The following is a 6,227-nucleotide window of genomic DNA, read 5'->3' on the forward strand; positions in this document are numbered from 1 at the left end:
GTTGAATTCCCCTGTATACATGTACATACAGGGGAATTCAACCATTGTGCGACACACCCAGCTTGAATAACTGTCTCAAACTGCGAATGGATGTTCGATGTATGCAAACATGTAATGATCTTGACCTTTGAGTGTAACACAAGTAGGATAGCTAGCCCTGATTTACCAAATGGCACGCAGGGGGTGCCTGTTTGGGTTTTTATAAGGGATTCAAGGTTGCTGCCCAGTAACAAAATGGTCTTTGGTTAACAACAGATTAGTTGTATAACGATCAGGCCTGGAAGTTCACGGAGGCCATGGCCTCTGTTGACCTTGTCTTGGCCTTGGTGCCCTTTTCAAATTTTCCCGTAATAGATGTTAAGATTTTCCAATGAAAGTGCCCTTCACAACAGGAAAATGGCCTTGCCCTCTCGAAGATGAAATTCCAGGCCTAGAGGATTGTTACTTTGTTATTCATTTCATGGTACAAACTGGTGTTACTGGTGTATATGTAACAAAGTTGTTATGGCTAATGTTTTCAGTAAATCATAAATTTATGGGAAAGTGTACATATACCAGTTGGCTTGTTGTGTATATATATTTTTAAATGTTATGGATTTCAAAATGTATAATCATCCTAATGAATGTACACTGTACATATATGTATTTGTCAATATTAACTAGTGTTTGTACATGTATTTAATACTTTATTGAAGAATTTTTATATTGCAGGATGCACAATGCATTGAGTTATGTAGCTTGGTTTAAGTCTGACATGGGTTTTTTATCGATAGAGCAAGGTGAAGCATACCTTGTAATAAAAAATCGTCTCAATCAGTCCAAAAATGTTGTTTCTTGATTTTGCAAAACAAGTTGTAAAAATGCAGGAAAATGCTATAAGTTTAGTGTGCACAACTGTGATATTTCAAGAAAGATTTTTCAGTTTCAAACTGGCATAAAGTATAATTACATGTAGTGCTATTACAGGAGATACATGGTCGGTCGTACCACGAACTGACCTAACTGACTAAAATCACACATTTTTGCAAAACAAATTAAAACAAATTATTGACAAACTCAATTCTGTTAACACTATCAGCAAGTTTCAGTGCCTAATATTTAAAAGTTTGGTAATTACTCTAATTAGTAAGAACGACGCATCGCTGGACTTACCATTTTGTCTTTTCACAAAGTGTAGATACGCCACTTTACAAACGGTTATCTGTTTAGGAATTAATTACTAATTAAAATAGGTTTAGGGATGAAAACACTTTGATAGTTCTGTATGAATAAAGTATTCAGCTTTGTTTTCGTCATAAAATACAGCAGTTTGAAAAGTATTGAAACTTCAATCGTGATTTTCTCCCAACTTGTTTTTTAAACTGAACGAGTAAGGTCAGTTCATGGTAAGAATAGCGACTTGACTGACGCGATGATACCATCCTCTCACAGCCTTTTACATGTACGTGCACTACTACTAGAGCTTTGTAGTTGCATAAAATACTTTCAGCTTTAGTAATTGTAAATGACAGATCATTGTTTATTGTAATAAATTGGGCAAAGGTATTCTAGATGAAGTTTAAGTTTAATTTGTTTCATTCATTTAGGTCTTTTGAACTTCTAAGGTGTAATTCTTGAGATTTTCATAATAAACATAATTGAATTGAATTGAATTGAATTAATCAGACATACAACTTTTTAATTGCAAAAAGAAAGGATGAGATGCTCAACTACACTTAACTCTGTTCAGTGTTTTTTAGTTTCCTATGTCGACATAATTTCCCAGGCGAGATTCGAACCCACAACCATTGCTATTTTTACAGCAGATGTTTTAAAGGCAGTGGGCACTATTGGGAATTACTTAAAATAATTATCATCATAAAACCTTTCTTGATTACGAGTAATGGGGAGAGGTCGATAGTATAAAACATTAGGAGAAACAGCTCCCTCGGGAGTGACGTAGTTTTCGTGAAAGAAGTAACTTCACACAAATTTGATTACTAGACCTCAAGTTTAGAATTTGAGGTCTCGAAATCAAGCATCAGAAAGCACACAACTTTGTGTAAAAAGTGTTTGTTTTTTTTCTTTTATTATTATCTCGCAACTTCGACGACCGATTGAGCTAAAATTTTCACATGTTTGTTATTTTATGTATATGTTGAGATACACCAAGTGAGAAGATTAGTCTTTGACAAGAACCAATAGTGTCCAGTGTCTTTAACACACGTGTTGGAGTCCAGACCTCAAAGTATGAGAGCGAGACCTTGGTCGAGACCTTCAAAACTTTTTACCACAGAACTTGCTCAGTAGCTAGAGGCAATTAGTGGTGGGTGCTACAACACTTTAAACTTTCAATGGAGATGAACACAAATTATGTTCATTTTGGATTTACCCATATACACACCGATGTGTGTTAGCACTGTATACTGTATTCGGTACTAACTTTCCCAAGCTTTGTGGAAAAAATCACAGGCAATTACTTGAGTGGGATGCGAACCCACGACCGCTGCAATTCTAGAGCAGTGTCTTACCAACTAGACTACCGAGATTGCCCGGTAGCTAGAGGCAGTTTGAATCCTATATTTTAGCAGCGGGTACTGCAATGATTTAATAGATGAAAATTTGCATTGGGGATAAAGAATATTTTGTTTTGGTTTTTACTCATATACACCGATACTGTATACTTGGTACTTTCTCGGGGTGAAAACAAATCACAGGCATATTACTCAGGTGGGATTCAAACCATTTTGATGTTCTTGTTCATGACTATAGATAAGGAGTCCAGAGTGTACACTGCTTACCACACACTGGTGATTGGTAAAACACAAACAAATAAAAGACGAGCGATATTCAATGACTTATAACAAGTTAGTTTTTCCCATGTTAACTGCATAGCAGTTTAAAACTAGAGACACAAAATTTGTACATTACTCACAAAGATATCACAATTTTCTAGTAAAAGAATAGTTTATTAGGACTTTGATCAATCAGTTTCTAGGAACCATGGTGAAAGTTTGGCTTACTATTTTATGGTATTACCAACTTAAAACATAATTACATAAACTGCAACCTTAAAACAAACATTATTAGAATTAATTTGAGACGTGTACATAAAACGAAGGTAACAAACACAAAATCATGCTCACAAACTGTCCACTTACATGCTAGTGTTTTTTTCTCAAATTCTATGCACATGTTAAAATAATCTGCTATTCAGTTGTTTTTAGAGACACCTTTCTTGTATTATTTTCAATTTCCATTAGGTGGATTGTCTTCCTGAAGTTGTATGGTAAGCAGTGTCAGGGTCCCATTTCATAAAGCTGCTTAAGCAGAAAATTTTACTACATAATTTTCTGCTAAGCAAGGACCGGAATCCAGTAACAGGTAGTACTTGTGTGGATTGGTACCTTGGCTGGTATCTTTGTTCTGGTCAGCAAAATTGTATCGTTCTTAGCAACATTTTGTGCATAAGCATCTCCATGAAGTTTGGCCCTGACACAGACAGTGATCAGCATGGGATTGTACACAGTCCAACTACATGTAGTTTCTCAAGAAATCAAGCTTATGACTAGTGAACACAATGAACAGAATCCAAATTGGTATGCATCTGTGTCACTACCTATCCAACACTTTGGAAGGAGGGGGTTGTCACTTCACATGAGTCCAAAGTACAGTGTGTATAAATAACAATAGTTCCAGCTGTGGTTATTCTGCAAAGCACACCCAATCAACTGCCTAACACTGTTGCTCACATAACCACATGTCATCACAAAGCAGTCATTTGCAAATGCTCTAATGACAAATTGACTGTTCTTTTGTACGTGTAAAATCACACCAGCCAAGAACAAGATAACACATGTTGCACCTAATGGAATGATTTTCAATATGACGTCTTCCTACAATAAGTGGTAAATACAGCTAATAATACATTTTGCTTGAATACTCGCAATCAAATAAGTTCAATTTAAGTTTTCAAACAATAGGTTGAATAATATGACAAGCCCGGGTTATTGTCAAATCCAAAAAGAGTGCTTTCTATCTACATTATTCAAGATTTGACAAGACTAATAATAAGTACAACTATGGGAACAGTGTAATGGTTTTTTTTCCAGTCACATCGTCAAAATACTAATTGCACCCGTGTTGTTAACGTAGACACTGTAACACAATGTTTCACTTGCATCATACACGTGCAGTTCCATTCACACTACAATTACGTACCCCCTTTTTTTATATCAGTTGGCAAGACAGTTTGGATGTGAAATTTGTTTTAATTGAAAAGAATGCAAGTGTTTGTCAAGGCACCAAGGGACAGTGAAATTGCATGGCAATGGTTACACCCTGTATGGTAAAGTCATACAGTAAAAGGATTTCGTGAGTTGGGCCAACCAACTTCCACAAACAAATGGCATTTCCGCTGTACTTTAGAAGATAAATTTGGATGGACTCAATCATGAACTACAGTTTGTCAACAAGTGGGTGGAAAGTGCTAGCCAGACAGCTCGACTTTGTACCATGTTTTTCAATTTTTATTGGCAAAGATGAGAAACTTTCTTATCTTTGCCAATCCAAAACGACGAAATCAGCTGGGCCCAATTTCATAGCCCTGCTTACTGTAAGCAGCAAATAATCGGCACGTGCGCCAACAACAATTCAAAGATCATGGAATTTGTTGTTGTGCGCATGCTTACTCCACCTTTTACTAGGCTGTCACTAGGCATTCTTTGCTTACACAGCTAATGTAGAAATTTGGCACCAGCCATGTAAGTGAAGAATTATAACAAAAATTGCAGAATTCGGCAGCAAGCAGAGCCATGAATGTGGGCCCTGATCAGCTGAAAAGTTGCACGCCTGCATGAAGGAAAAATTGAAACTCCTTCGACTTATAATTTATACTTGACATCTTAAACGGGATCGAGATTTTGTAGGGGGGGGGCTCGTATAAAAAGAAGACAAAAGAAATTTGGTTATAGCTAATGACGGTTATCTAAGGCACATTCTACATACACATGATACTTGTACAGAGAGTTCTAGAAATAAGGACCTTAAAACAGTGTACACAGATAAACCTTTAACCCTACCCATATTCTTACAAGTGAGCCTTTGATTATCACCATTTCATTTTTTACAAAAGAATCACTATCTCTTTTAACAGCAGTCTTTACTTAGTTATCGAGGTCAAAACATAACAAAAAAATTACTCTCTTGAAAACATATTTATACTATTTACACATTGCGTATCAAATTTTGAACAATAGTAGTCAATATGACCAAATTCCTACAAAAAATTGTAGTAAATGTACAAGCACTCGATGGGAAAGGCTAGCCAAAAACTACAGCTTTGGTTTAATGCTACTACTGTCCTACAGAAGAAATCTATTTCACAGAAAAAAACGAGGGCATACAAAACAAATTTTGATGATGACTTCAATGGGAGGCATTCGGGGACGCTTAGGAGGCAACATACTCAACTGTTCTCAGAAATGTGCACATTCTCAGATCGTCATAACAGTTAAAGTTTACCTGGGATGTCTGCTGCCACCTGGTATTCAAAAGTCTCCCAATAGTAACAAAACCAACAGCTTATACAATTATCACCTCGCAAAAAAAACTAAATACTCCAGTCTTATCATACAAAACATAACTTAGACTGCTCAACAAATTTGGCAAACACCATTCTCACTTTATACCTTGTGATGTGTGCTCATTTCGATATGAATTCTTCTTCACCGCTAATTATTTGCAAACAGTGTATAAAACATTTGCAAAGTGTACCAATCACTTACATCATGGACAAGTGCACAAAATATATCATAAACAAAACAAGGGCATACAAAAAATTTACATGCACCGCATGGACTATGTTCTTTCCTTTCTAAGGAGTTTCTAATTTTTTGTTAAACTCGCATCATATTCAAATGAGAAACTTCGTCACCTGTCATGCCTGTTTAAGATGAACACAAATTTCAGATACATGTAATTATACGCCAACAAATGAACAAAAATCGTTCAACCTCGACGCTACTTTGTAATAATCCTTTCTCGATTTAACATTTCAATAGAAATCAGCTGCTCCTTATCCAAATAAAAACCTGAAATGTAAAATGGGAGAGACAAACCCGTTGTAACACTGACTCTACTTAAATATTGAATAATAGAAAGAGTCAGCCCATCCAAAAGTTGTGATCTAATTGAATCAAAACATTTTTAAACTAATTTTTTAATGGTCTAATGCAAATGTCAATCCA

The sequence above is a fragment of the Asterias rubens genome, chromosome 1, assembly GCF_902459465.1.
Source record: "Asterias rubens chromosome 1, eAstRub1.3, whole genome shotgun sequence".
NCBI classification, from domain to species: Eukaryota; Metazoa; Echinodermata; class Asteroidea; order Forcipulatida; family Asteriidae; genus Asterias; species Asterias rubens.